General features: G+C 40.8%; 1 protein-coding gene across 2 annotated transcripts in view; it reads left to right on the plus strand.

The window, feature by feature from the left end:
- Positions 1-5,011: 5,011 nt before the first annotated feature.
- The window catches only part of DNAJC22 (DnaJ heat shock protein family (Hsp40) member C22), a 103,335-nt gene continuing 92,960 nt past the window's right edge, over positions 5,012-15,386 (plus strand). The window contains exons 1-2 of one of the 2 annotated variants that reach the window (XM_044083677.1): positions 5,012-5,202; positions 5,730-5,812. The gene's annotated coding sequence lies outside the window, so the exon portion shown is untranslated. The remainder of the gene's footprint in view (positions 5,203-5,729; positions 5,813-15,386) is intronic. The other variant, XM_044083678.1, reaches the window with a different exon arrangement.

Here is a 15,386-nt window from a genome sequence, read left to right on the forward strand (position 1 = left end):
CTGTGGCTTCGCTGTTTTCAGCGTTCAATATGTTAGAGCGTTACTGGTCGGGTTCAGGTAAGTGTGCAATTGTGTGTAGGTTAGGGTTAGGGGGCGGGTTATGTGAGTTAGGTTTAGGGAGCGGGTCAGGTAAGTGTGCAGTTGTTTGTAGGTTAGGGGGTGGGTTAGGTGAGTTAGGGTTAGGGCACAGGTGAGGTGAGTGTGCGATAGTGACGGACCTTAGGGTTAGTGTCGGTTTAAGGTAAATGGATAGCTAGTAGTGTATGTAAAGTTTAGTTTAGGTGTAGGATTTTAAGTGTATGTGTATGGATTGCTGTTTTTTGTGTGTGTTTGTGTTGTGTGTATGTTTCTCGGAATAGCGATTTTTTTCCCTGGGAAAAAAATCGCTATTCTGACTGTTCGATGTTTGCGGATTTCGATATTTAGGGTTCTATATTATAACATTCGATCTTTGTAGATTTCGATGTTATAATATATACCCCTCCTTCGCACCCATACAAACTAACTACATAAAAACTCTATTGTCCAAATTTAAACCAAGTCACACAGCTGCTGACAAACTCCCTAATGAATTCCTAAAACTGGCAGCTCCTTCGATTGCATACCTTATCTCAGTACTTATCAACCACTCTATCAATGAACAGTATGTCCCTCTAATTTGGAAAATATCACATATTGTCCCACTCCACAAAGGTGGCCAGTCCAAGGAAATGACCAACTACCGCACCATGGCAATTCTCTCCCCTTCGCAAAAATCCTAGAGAAATGCATCCATAACCAACTTTTAAGCTACTTCATTAGCAAAAACCTACATTCCACCTCTCAGCACAGCTTCCAACCAAAGCACAGTACAAATACAACTCTTCTAGCCTTCTCTAACTCTGTCCATCATCATATGAATGAAGGACATCAGGTAGCTTCCATATTTCTTGACATTTGAAATGCCTTTGACACCATGTCCCACCAGCTGCTTCTTAATAAATTATCTTCCTAAGGCCTCAGCTTACACTCACTAACCTGGTAACACAGCTATCTTTCCTACTGTCAACAAGCTACTATTTGGGACACCTCATGCCCAGCAACTACACAAAACTCTTGGGTATTACCCTTGATGAAAACCTTAAATTTGATATGCATATTGCCCAAACCATCAAAAACATATACATCAAGTTAGATAGCCTCTATAGAGCTAAACAATTCCTAACACCCAATATCAGGCTTGTCACAGCAAGCACACACCTCCTAAGTACCCTTATCTATGGTTCCATTGTCTTTACTAACCACCAGAAATCTTACCTCAGTAAACTGGAATCATGCTACCACAAAATTGCAAAATTTGCCACCAACCTCCCACACACATCCCACCACTGCTCATCTCTTTCAGCTTTAAATGGGCTAGAGCTACCAAACCTTCTGACTCACAATCATCTAGCCTTAGTCCACAAAATAATCTACCAATCCAATAACTGCCCTGGAATATCCTCCTTCGTTCAACCTAACCCCAACTGTCACACTCTGAGATCCTCCAGCAAACTCCTACTAAAAGTATCCACCTCCCACAAACAACACAGCGACTCTCTCTAGTCCCACAATATAGCCAAACTCTGGAATTCCCAACCAGAAACCATAAGGAACACACCCTCACATGACCAATTTAAATCCCTACTAAAACACCACCTAAGCAATCACTGGCGATGCTCCTGTCACTCGCCAGGTTAAACCCCGTCTCCTTTCCTGTTACCTTCTCTCCACTAAGTCTCATCACCACCTGCTTTTTGGTTTATTACTACCACATTCTCTGTTTACCATCCCAGTAGCTCACTCAACTCCCAACTATACTTTACTCTCAGCTTCTGAGTTATTGTGGACTGGACTGTTTCTGTCTGCAGGTCTGCTCCAGTACCTACAATCCTGTATTTTTTACTACAGCCACGACATTTGTAATTATTTATACTTGCGTATGTAATGTTTATGTATTAATATTGTAAACATGCATTGTATTTTGTCTGCTGATGTTGTTGAATGTGATTGTTTTTTTTCTCTCAGTATTGTAATCATGCATTTGTGTTTTTTTGTCAATGTTTGAATGTAAAAACTGCTTGATTTTATATTTCTGTGGAACTTTTCCCCCCGAGCCTCTGCTGAAAACTGGCCTCAACGCCCAGTCAGACATTTCCGGTCAACAAAATGTGATAAATAAATAAACAATCATTATTACATGGGTAATCCTACTATTCCCTCATATTTGTATGAGCTGCTGAGTTCAGGGCTGGAATATTCTTCCACTAAAGCACATGTTTCAATTATCTCCACCTACTTTCTTTTGTATTCACCACTTTCTGTGTGTTTTGAAGTCAAACAGTTTTTGAAAGATGTCCTTCGCGACAGGCCACCAAATAAACGTAGTTTTCCTCCTTGGGATCTGAATTATGTTCTTGAAAAGTTAGCTGTGCTTCCCTTTGAGCCTGCCTCATCTTCCTGCATAAAATGTTGACCCTGGAAAACAGTCTTGTTGGTATCCCTTACTTCTTATGGCTTCTCCTCCTTTTCTCATTTTTCATAAGGATGGGGTATCCCGTAGGACTAAACAATCTTTTATGCCTAGGGTTGTCAATAAAATATATTTAACAGTCTATAAACCTGCCTACTTTCTTCCCAATCTTTAAAATAAGGGAGAAAGAATTTTGAATTAATTGCACATTCAAAGGCAACTCAGATTTTATCTTGACAAAACTAAAAACTATTAGGAAATCTGGTCAGCTATTTACTTCCTTCCAGTATAAAAGCTAGGTTACCATGTTTCTAAACAAAGCATATCCTGATGGATTTCCTTGGCTATTTCCTGTTGTTATTCCTCCCCTGGGAAATCCCTTCTAGGTCAAGTAAAAACCCATTGTACCAGAGCTGTAGCTTATTCGTCTAGACTCAAAATCCATTTTAGAAGCAGCCACTTGGACTTCCATTCACACCTTCATTAAACACTATAAAATTATGAAAATCAATACCTTCTCCACTACCAGAACTGGTTTTGCTAGATCTATCCTCCAAGGAATTCTGGACTCAATTTCCTTTACTCAGTCCATGTCCCACATGCTCTAAAATCCTTTGGGAATCTTCCCGTATGTAATCAATACTGCAATAGTGATCAGGGAATGACATAGTACAGTTGTTTAAGAACTCACCATAAAAGTAGCTGTCTAAGCAGGTGACTGTTACAGTACTGTTACCCTCCCTCTTTTCCTCCATTTTTTTCATATATATTGATATTTATTCTTCCCTTCTGGCTGCCATTTCCCCTCTCCTTGTTATATCTTATTTTACTTTCTCTTGTTTTGCTTCACACCTCTTCTAGTCTGAAGCAAGAAAGTCCAGAGTATTGTTATGTCCATACATATCTTATGTACCATTTTACATTCTTGTACTAGGGTCATATGTCGGTCAAACGGCACCCAAGTTTTGGCCGGATGCACAGAATGCTTGGCAGAATTCTTCCCATATGTAATCAATACTGCAACAGTGATCTAGTGTTATGGTAAATTCTCACACAACTGTACATTAACTGCCATTAATCACCAGAAGACCTCTGCTATTAGTTTTGTGTATTAGTTTCTACTTAACTGTAATGAATTATCTGTCATATATATTTTTATTACTATTATTCGTGGCTGTGTCCTTGCTTGTGAGGCACAAAGGGATGAATCACTGATTGTGGCCCACATGGTCTGAGTTTGAATAGCATCTTCAGTGCTGGAAGAGCCAATGAGGGAAGCATGAGAAATGAGCAGCTATGGCTCACCTCACCTACAACTCCAGTGCTAGCCAGAGACCTCATGAATAGAAAGCAAGGAGTTGATGCAGAGAAGAGTGTGTGCTGTGGTTACCCAAGCTGGTGATGGTAGATCTTGCTCCTGCATGCAAAGGAGCATGCCTTCATAAAATAAAAGGCTGTAAGCAGTCCTTGCAGTGATGCAGGTACTTACAGTATTTCAACACCAGAGGTGGAGTTATGAATATATTAGAAATGCTGCCAAAACTCATATCATAATAAAGTGAAGCTGCTGAGAGGGACATGTGCCTTGCAGTTCCCAGCTAAAGGACATGTAGAAAGGATGTCATAGCGCTCCATTCTGGGTCGAATAACCAGATTTACCTGGGTCAGGGATGGAGGTTTCAACATCAGCATATAAAGCTAATGGCCTAGATGTGTACAGCAGCACCAGAAACTCTTATGGCTTTCTGGATGACAGCCAGAACTATATAGGGCATGCCCTTAGTAAGGGGGGTGCACAGGCTGTGTCTAATTGGGAGTGGCTCAATGACCAGCAGGCATGGGGGCAGAAAGCATCCAGAAAAAAATTGTGACTGCGTACCAGAGTGTCAGCATAATAGAAATGTATATCTTTATTTTTTTATTTACTTTTTCATTCATTCTTTTGTTAATTAATAATGGTTATTATTAACTAAGAGGAATAGCTACATGGACCCTCCCCAACCAACACTTCTGCATAATATACACTACTTCTCTGGATGTTATAGCAGCCCATAATTCAGATATATGGAAAGAAATAAGAAAAAAGCATACAGCGAGTATGAATCAAAGTCTACGTTTTAACCAAATTCCAAAGGTAGACTGCAATAAAGTAATAGATCATACAAAAACAGATTTTTAATGTGAGAACAAAGCTCTGCTTATTTTGTTTTCCCCCTTTTGGTTGTAGAAATGCAGTAACACATACACCAGGTTTATGCCAACACTTTCCTCTGTCTAGGTACTCCTGATCCTCTGCTGTATCCTGCCAACACTTTTAACTACCATAAATACATCATCACTATTCCCTGTCTAGCGAAAAGTCTCACTGCCCTTGAGATCCTGAATCCCTTCTTTGTCCCTGAAGCCAGAAAAAGCATTTCAGAAGTTAGCTTTAATGCGAACAGAACAGCTATCATTGTTTTTTTTGAGTGGGCATGTGTATCAGTCTTACCTGATTCTTTAGTTTATACAACAGCAAGGCAATTAACATTAATGCATCACTAGTATTACTGACATCTTGTCAGTTCTGAAGCATTGCACAAACAAGCTTTGTTACTATTGAATCACAAAGGGGCAAAGTCCTTTGAGATAATCACAGACTGCAGCATGCCCACTGTTACAGAGAATAGAGAAGAACAACTAAAACATTCTTAAAATATATATCTTTTAAGGTAAGACTGCTTTTTGGAGATTATGGTATTTTAATAATTGTTTTACTAAACATTAATTGTAACAGTCGCAGGTAGAACAGCTGTAGGCAAACTAGAATACTTGCAGAATATGTACTTTCCCCTTTAAGAGGCCTAACCTTGAATTTGTATGAATGTTGAAAAGATGAAGTAATTAAACCTTCTCATTATTGCTGATACACTGAGCTAAACTCTAGATATGTAGAAGGATTTCATTAATATTAGGTGAAACAATGCAAGTATCCAATAGTATGGAATTTATCTCATTTTATCACTCTATGACTCCAAATTACTTAATATTAAGGAAAAACTGTAAACACCAATGGCTCAGATAGTGCTGAAACTGTCACTGGCAACTATGCATTTAATAAAATGCCATAAAAACATACAAAAACACAGTAAACTGTCATTCGAATGGTTATTCAAGAATAAATCCAAACGCAACTAAAAAGGAGGTAAAACATGAAGTGAATATATTTAAAATAAAACGATGAATATTTTGCATGCAGCACTGAATCACTATATTATGTGAGGAGTGCCTCGAATGATGACTCTGGAATTATACTTCTTGATGGTTCCACTCTCAGAGAAGGTAGGTACCTTTTACTACTTGCAGTAGTAGTATAGGTCTGCTGTTAATCTTTCTGATATAATTGTGTGAAGGGTGTGGGCGCATCTTGATAATATTTATATTTATTTATTTATTTATTGATATTATTGGACTTGTAGTTTTAACTACTTCGTTTTATATTTCATGCGATTATAGGACCCTTCTGTTACTCTGATAGCTTACTAGGGTTATTAATAAAAAGAGGTATTAATTGTGCCATGATAACAGGACTGCCTTTTAATGTACATCTGCTGTTAAGCACAGAAAAAAAAAAATTGAACTGCACTACATTTTATTTTTAGAAATTGTTCTGTGATTGTATTGCATTATGTGTGGGTATGGTAATTTTGGTCTCAAAGACAAGTATAGAGGAAAGAGAGGAATATAGAATCATAGAATGTACAAGGCAACCGATCCACATGGCTATGTACACCTTGCCAATCCCTACCCTTGGCTTGGGCATCCTTTTTTCAAGGAACCATAGCCCTGTCATGCTGGGGGTGAATTTATGAATACCCATCCAGTAGTCTAATCTCTTCTTAGAGGAAGGTAATGTGTTACATTGCCTGATCTGGAGAAGTCTGTTCCAGAGAGGGGATAGTTGTTGCTTGATACATCTGTGTCTCTACCATGATTTGTTTACTTGCTGAAGCAGGTTCAGATCTCTGGCTCTAGTGTTTGCATGACTGACATATGGAGAAGTAAGAGGTCTTGGTTTGCCAGATCCCTAGTGGCCCAGAAGACAAGGCACAGATCGCCCTTTAGGAATCTTGTAGGACACTGAATACATGCCTAAGGCCTCAAGCTTCTCTGGGTACCTTTGGTCCTTTAGGCTCATGATGTGTTTTTTTTTTTTGTTAGGAGGCTTTGGGCTCTGTCTAACTGTTTGACATATTTAGCAAGATATGTCCCAAAGGGGGCATTGTATTCTATAATAAGCCTGATGCAGAGTATAGAGGGGTATGGATCTCTGTGGACCTCGATAAAATACTCTTTATAATTTGCTCTGGCAGACGGAAGGATTTCCTGACCATTTTTGCCACATATTGCTCAAAAGAGAGGGAGTTTTCTACCACCAAAGTTCCAATGTGTCTCACAACATCTTTGCTTTGGAGTGTGGTGATTTCTATACAGTAAGCTGGGAGGATGGTTTGTTTACCAATGCAACAATACTGCATTTTTGTAGCATTTGGTTTTATCTTGCTTTCAGAGCACCAGCTATTACCATGTGTTAAGTTTGCATTGTTGCTTCTGCACATCAGAAAGATATTTAAGTATAGTGTTCAGTTTGCAATCATTGGTAAACTTTCTTAACCAGAGCTGACCATTTCTGATTTGTTGATCAGAGAAGTATATGCCAAACAGCAGCTTTCCTACCATGAATCCTTGTAGTAACCCGCAGGTTATCTTCATGCTGTCTGAGGACATGCCTGCCACTTTCACAGTGTGGGTTCTGTCCCTAGGCCAGTTAACTGCCCTAACTACATAGGGATCAATTTGGAGTTCATTTAGCTTGTTGATTATGTTGGCATGTAGTATGGACAGTGTAACCACTGTCCACAGCTTGTGTTTCTATTTCAAAAAAATTCACTAGATTCATTAGACAGGATCTACCCTTAATAAAGCCATACTGCTGCGAGTCAGGTCTTATAAGATTTTTTTGCATCATAGTTTATCAGTTCTCTATCCGTGGCCTTGTAGATGAGGCTCATCAGGCTGATAAGTCTGTAATTCCCTGGGTGAATGATGAGGCCACCCTTGTGAACTGGCATCACAATTGCTGTGGCCAAACCGTGGGGACTAAGCCAGTGGATAAGCTCAGGATGAATGATTGTAAGAATGGGTCCACCAGTGCATGTTTAGTGCTGTTCAGTAAGTAGCCTAGTATATTATGAAGTTCCACAGAGGATGTATTTTTTTGTTTTGTAGAGTACTTTTAACAAGTGTCATTTTGCGATGATAGGGAACTTGAGATCCTGTCGTATATGTGGGTTTTGAATAGTCTGTAGGGTGAAATTTGCACTGAATTTGTTTACTAACAGTGATGCACCCAGGTGATTTGATGGCAGAAATTTCAGAGAGACCTTTTATAGTCACTGTTATTTTCCCCAGTATTGCTTGCCTGTCTGGGTTGATATGTAGTTGTAAGTCAGGTGTACACCAATGGGCTTGGGGGCTTCATTTTCTAGAAAGAGGGTGACCCTTTTTACATGATGCCAGAACAGAAAGAAGGAATAACTGGCTTGCTGTGTGCTGCAGAGGGGTGGAACTTTAACTGTGATCCAAGAGACCTGGGTTTGAGTAGCAGTCCCACTAAATGGGGGGGGGGGTGGAGTGGATTATATTGAGTTATTAGGGCAACCTCTAGTGGAAGCCAGGTCCATGGTCTTTGACCTATGTGGCAAACACTTAATAGGGTGTCCAAGCAGCATTATTGCATGCTAACTTTCCTAAAAGTAAGGTAGTCTTCCTACCTTCCAAGTTAAGTTGTCTTTTTCTTGCTTAAAGAAAACTGTTCTCCACAGGTTCTATGTGGCTTTCCTTTTCTTGGCTATGAGGTAGACAGAATCATGAATGGAAGGGACTAAGAGTCAGTAGAGGAAGTTGGACAATCAATCAATAAATAAATAATATAAATTTTAAAAAATCAACACTTGATCATTATAAGAGCTGGAAACCTCAAAAGGTTGTAGATTATCGTTCACCTGTTATAGGTTTCTACTCTGTCAGCCAGACCACCCTACCATGCAGATACAGGATATTGTTTTCACCATCAGTAGTCTAGATTTCGAAGAATTCCTGTATCACTAGAAGGTTCACTGGGGAAGGTTGGATCAAACATTCATACTGGGAGAGAGACTTTGGTCTGAAGCTGCATATACCCAATATGTGTTGGAAACCAGGGGAATGTCATCATGTTAGCTCTTTGCTGAAAGGGATCCGACCTGATACATTAAATGTAGCAGTCAAACCTCTTGAGGATACCATCTGTCTCAAAGAACACAATGTGATGAAATGGCATCCTAATGCAATGGACGTAGGGCTGGGATAATCCTAGGTAAGGTAGGGACATAAGGCAAGTGAAGAAAGAGTTGTTCCTGTTTGTAGGGTTGAAGGAGAAGTCTCAGGTATCAGTGATAAAGACTGCTGCTGCTGCAGTAGGAAGATATACATATATGTATAACTGTTTAAAGCCTTCCTAGATGCAGCAGTCCAGCCTCCACCACCCGTATTCCTATTGACTCTCTTGTTCTCCTGGTTTGTCAGCTGGCAATGAAGATGAAAGTCAGAAGTTGTAGGCTATCCTTGCTGACTTAAGTTTTTTTCATTCTGTCTCACCTTGCTACTTTTATGAAACAGTGCATGGTGAAGCTGTATGGCTGTTAACACATGTTAATCAAATGCTAGCTTCCCGTTGCTGCCGTTTGTGTTTTGTATGCCTTTTGTTTCAATTACAACTGAAAAGAGTCCCAGGACTAGCTCATATACCTGGTTAGCAAAAAAATAAAACAAAATGCAGAAAGTCCGTTGTCAGTTTATTTTGAAGACCATCTATAAGAAAACGTATCTTTGATTACAGATGCTGACTTTGTAGCGGTCATATTTGTGTATTTTTTAAGTATGGACATATACATGAATGTTTTGTTGGCTACAATTACAGTTCAGCCCATTTTCAGGGGTAAAAGCTTCACTTTTCAGTGAGTCAGGAAAGCAAAGCATACCAATCAGATGTGAGGCAGCAAACCTGATTACGTACTCTTTCTGACATTCATGATTATTGCTAAATGTTCTCCTCTAGGTTTCATATCAAGAGTGTCCTGTTTTATGACACTACAGCTAAGAGAAAATGTGAGTTGCATAGTAGTTTGTGAGCCAGAAGCAGTTGAGCAGTTTTAATTCTTCCAGCTAATTCAGGTCATTTCAGCTTAAAATGCATCAAGCAGAGGTTAGTATGATACATGTCTTCTGTGCCACACCTGGCTACCTGGTGGTAGGTCATTTCAGGTTTGTTTTGCAGATGAGAAGGCGTGTTGATTTACAGGAGCTGCCCATAAAGTAATTTTAACAGGATATTGCCATTAGCATCATCTAAAAAAAAAAGGCAGCTGGAGTCAGAAATTTCCTACAATGATTTTTTTTATAGCAGATTTGATTTTCAGCTCTAGTCTCAGTTAATGAATTTGAGTACCTAGGTGCAGTTTACTGTTTGTAACTTTCTCTATGTTCATGCCACCTGTTACTGTAAGTTTTTGTTAGAAAAAGTATGAATAGACTGAAATGGATAGAAAAGATGTTTTTGGTGTTGGCATGATTTAGAATGACCTCAGCATTTGTTTTATTTTACTTAAGCTAAACTGTAGCCCTTCGTGCTCTCTGCTCTGAAATTGGTTTTGGCCCAGTACAGTATTTTGCAGTGGCTTGTGTTCTGAATTAAGTACTTGTGTAGTGCTGTCACATGTTGTTTGAGGACTTGCAACAGCAGGGAGCTAAGTACTGACCTTTGGGGTACTCTGACTGCAGTTAAAGTGATTTTCCAATGTTTTACAAGCTCACCTTTGCACCACAGCATGTGTTGCAAAAATTTGCCGAACATTACTTTTACCTGTTAGTGAGCGTTTTCTTGTTATATTTTAACAAGAAAAACACTTCTAAAAGTACAGTTTCCATACACTGACATCACTGAGGAAAAACAGTAAGCTCTAACTTTAGTGGCTTCAATGTAGGAAAAAGTTGTATTGCATCCATAGACCTTAATGGGAGTGCCACTGCTCACGGGAGAAGGTGCCCCATTAAAGTTTATGGATGTAACATGTTATCCCAAGGTAACGTCACAGTAGTGAAACTAAATTTATTCAGGCTAATTTATTCAGGCTGTCATTTACTAAAAAGTTTACAAAGCTTTTTATATAAAAATGTTCCAAATACATAACTATAGACAACTGTAAAAATGCATCTCTGCCCCCGGCTCATCAAATGCAGCAATGTATACCATAACATCTGAAAACCACCGACAGCTGGCTTTCTGCATTTTTTTTTTATTTGTTAGTTTATTATGGAGACCAGCTGTCAATGTTTATAGTTAGAAGATGGGCCATTCTACAGGACTTACTGCTGGTGATTTGGGAGGTAGCTATAGAACCACAACTGGAAATATGGACTAATGCCCACCTGAGACATGGAGTCTGTCAGGTGATAATTTATGATCAAGTGAGTGAAAAGATTTTGTGAGATTGAGAAACACACCAACTACCTCATTTCCCATCTTTCAGTATTTTTGAACAGGGTAAACTCAACACCCAGGCCAGAATCTTTGTTAGGTGTCACAAAACTGGCAGTTGAAAGCATAGCTGGCTTTAGGTACCAGCAAACCCCACAGTCACTGCGGCTCCAACTACAGCAAAGTTATGTTGTCATGATATTTTTAACATGCAAGTCAAACCAACAAAAATTAGTACAGCAGTCTTGTGTACTTAATAAACTAGGTAGGTAATAATAACTTTTATTTCTATCATAATGAAGATGTGTAATTTTCAGTGAGACTATGATTATGTAGATGGCCTAGTTAGGGGAGGGGACTCATTTCTTATAAAGTTTGGGGAATCTCATTTAGGTCAGGGATATGGTGGCTGTTCACCTCTGAGAGAAGCTTTTTAAGTATTAAATGCAGTGAAACTAAGACAGCCACTGTGAGGTTCTCTTTATGAAATTGCTACAAAAAGGACTCTGGTTATGTATGCCAATCTTCTGTTGCACTGAACCATGTTTGTGGAAATGTTCAAAGAACATTTAAGCTACTTGAAAGGAGGTAGTGGTCAAAAATGGCATCGCATTTTTTACATTTCTGAAGCAGTATACTAATCCCTTATTTCCAAACATTGGTTGCTTTCCACAAGAATGTTATTTCTTGGTGCTTCTTGTTAGTCTTTAGCATTTATTGTGAGGTTCAGCCAAAGTCCTTTCTAATTAATAATGCTTTCAAAACCTTTCCCACCTGAAGAGCTGAATTTCTTGGGTCATCCATTGCAGGGTTGTGTATTTTATTTTTGACATCTTTAGGGGCCCAATTCTATTGATAATTCCTATTATAACATAAACCATGATCAAGCAGTGCCACTGTCTCTATGTGGGACCATTCAGCATAGTTTGTTAATATATGTATATTGATGAAAGATTTAGGGTCGGATTCACAATGGCTTGCACGGAGTCTACGAGTAGAGTAAGACTCCATGCAGCCATCATGTCCGAGCGATCCACGAATAGCCTGTAGGGGCATGTAAGAGAGCGCCTAACACATCTCCTAAATGGAGAGGGCTGTGATATGCAAATTACCTCACTTGCTGCCGAAAGGCATGCAAAAGAGGTAAGTTTGTGATCCAGGAAGCAGAAACCTGTCCGAGTAGGAGACGTGTTAGCTGCAGAAATGTACTCAGTTGACAACTGAGTACCGTTCTGCAAATAGCACAATGGAGCCTTGTCAGCTCCAAATAAAGGTTGCATATGGTTGAGGAAGCATGCCAATGGCCAAATATATGGCCATTGGAAAGTTTCCCTGATGCAAAATTAAAATAAAAATATTTTTTTCCGGCGATTTCCGATGTTTAAGCGTAGCGCAGCGCCGCGCAAACGGGGTGCACTATAAAAATCATAAAATAAGGCAATAAAAGCCACAAACATGGAATTTATGAAAATTGTCAAATTTCAATGTAAGGGAATAGCAGGCTGAAGACAACATGGCCACCGAGTAGGGGTTGCTAAGGGGAGAAGCCCAGTCTAAGACATGCAACCAAGCATTAGTAGGCAATCCTATGTAAATGAGTGTTAGGATAGTGAATCGCACTTTTACATAGCAAATGAGCACAGTCAGTGGAGTGTAGGAGTAGGATATGGGGAGGAACAGAGTAGGAGATAGTTGACATCACAAGGGGAGGTATGTATGAAAGTAGTGCAGCTCATTGGAGGACAGTGGCATCTATTAGGTGTCAGTTAGACATCATGGAAAGAGGTGTGTCAACAGTTAGGCCAGGGAAAGCCAAGAAATGGAAGGTGTATACTGGGGATAACACTAAAGTTTCTTGCTGAGCGGGTATGCGCACCTGTAAACTTGAGTAAGACAGAGTGCACGCGTGGAAGCATGAGTGCACGCATTTAAGCCAGAATAAGCATGTATAAGGCTGTTTAAAGACCTGTAAGCGCATTTGTGCTGGTGCGCGCGCGTTTTAACCCGAATAAGCAAGTTTTAGTCCATCTAAGCACGTGTGCGCGTGTGTGAGCTTCTGTGAGCGTGTTTGCACTTGTATGCGCGTCGCTCCCCCTGAGGAAACAGAAAGGAAAAAGGAAGCACAACAAATAGCAGGAAGCTACCATGTGATACTAGTAGAGCTACCAGGTGAAAACAATCCAAATCAGGCAATAACACAGGCAGAGCACTAGTCTAGCCCAGCCCACAACAGTGCAGTTTGTTTTTCACAAGAGACACTGAAACACTGGAGTATGCTACTAGAAGTGAAAACTGAAAAAGCTTCACAAAATGCTAGGGGCTGCCATTGCTGTTATAAGACGACATATGTAACATGCTGAGGGTGGTGACAATGCAAATGCTGCCGGACAACCCACAGTGAGGAGACGGAGAAGAGAGTACAGGCCCAGGGTCACCTACCAGGGGTTACATGAGCTGGAGATAGTGGAGCGCTATAGAGTGGACAGAGACCTCCTGCAGCAACTTGTGGAGCTGTGCAGACCATGCCTCACACACAGAACCAACAGAGGGGTACCCATCCCAGTGGAAACCAAGGTATGTGTTGGCCTAAGAATACTAGCAACAGGTACCTTTCAGAGACCAACTGGTAATATGATGGGGATATCACAGGCATCAGCATCCAGGGTACTGCACCAGTTCCTGGATGCCATGTCAGCACATGTCGGTGATCATGTATATTTCCCCAATTCCCATGAGGTATTGGCCAGCAATATGCGTCTCTTCCAGCAAATAGCAGAATACCCTGAGGTAGTGGGTGCAATAGACTGCACACATATATGCATCAAAGCACCAGCCGGTGAGCGGGGTAGGGCCTACATTAACCGCAAGGGCTTCCCCTCCATCAACTGCCAGGTCATGTGTGATGCTGGAAGAGACGCATATTGCTGGCCAATACCTCACGGGAATTGGGGAAATATACATGATCACCGACATGTGCTGACATGGCATCCAGGAAAGCTATGGAAAGGATCATCATGGACCTCCTAAATAAAGTTATTGGGGACCTACAGACACTGGATCCTACCCAGTTCAGCTTTGTTAAGGGCAGATTCTGCCTATTAAACTTGGTTGATTTCTTTGAAACAGTCACCAAGGCCATTGACGAGGGGAAGGTGGTCCACACAGCCTACCTGGACCTCGCAAAAGCCTTCGATACAATACCCCACTCGGGCATTATAGATAAGCTCACCAGCTTAAATATAAACCCCTATGGATTGCAAACTGGCTCAAGGACAGAACCCACATGGTTAGAATTGCTGGAGCCATGTCAGACTCCAAACCAGTTACAAGTGGTGTCCCACAAGGCTCAGTCCTGGGACCTCTCTCTTGTTCGGTATATATTTCTTGGAGGTACAGGTCAACATGGAAGGACTGTGGCTGACCAAGTTCGCAGATGACTGCAAACTGGGTGCCATAATCGACTCTCCAGCCGACACAAGCATCCTCCAAAAGGGCCTCATAGAAACTGACAAATGGTGCCAGAGCCATGGCCTCAAGCTAAATGCCAAAAAGTGTATAGTCATCCCCTCTGGCAAAAACAAAGTGCCCACAAATTACCACATAAGTGGTAATCCATTAAGTACAGAAGAAGTAATTAGGGACCTGGGGACCCAAGTTGATAGCACTCTCTCATTTGACAACCATGTGGCCAAAGTGGTTAGAAAAACATTTTATATAGCCCACCTAATCATGAAGGGATTCACATCTAGATCAGGGGAGGTCATCGTGCCTCTTTACTCATCCCTCATCAGGCCCATAATTGAGTACAATGCCCTTTTGGGATGTACCTTACTAGACACCTGCAGCAACTGGAAAGACCCCAAAGTACCTCACCAAGAGGATCAAAGGGCTCAAACAGATGCCATATGCTGCCCGGTTAAAGAAACTCCAGCTCTACTCAGTGGCATACCGCCTGTTCAGAGGCGATCTGTGCCTGACGATAAAGCCATGTCCAACCCGGAATTAATGGACATGCTGTACCTCAGAAAATCCAAATCCCATCGAGCTACGCACTCGAGAGACTTGAACCTCAGCACTGAAATAAATAGGACATGCTGGAGGGACAGATTCATAACCCAGAGGCTCCCTTCACTCTGGAATAAAATCCCAGTCCAGGTTAGGCAGAGTCCCTCATTGACTCTCTTCAAGAGGAATCTTGATGAGTGGATGGGAGATCGTAGGTTTACCCCAGGTATCACTTCTGTGTCACTGTTAGACAGAGGCACAGTATACTAACCTCGAAAAAGGGCATAGCAAAATAAATTTAAAATGGGTGACGAAAGCCAAACACATTCTGGC

This window comes from Protopterus annectens, chromosome 9.part0, assembly GCF_019279795.1.
Source record: "Protopterus annectens isolate FY-2018-M chromosome 9.part0, PAN1.0, whole genome shotgun sequence".
NCBI classification, from domain to species: Eukaryota; Metazoa; Chordata; order Ceratodontiformes; family Protopteridae; genus Protopterus; species Protopterus annectens.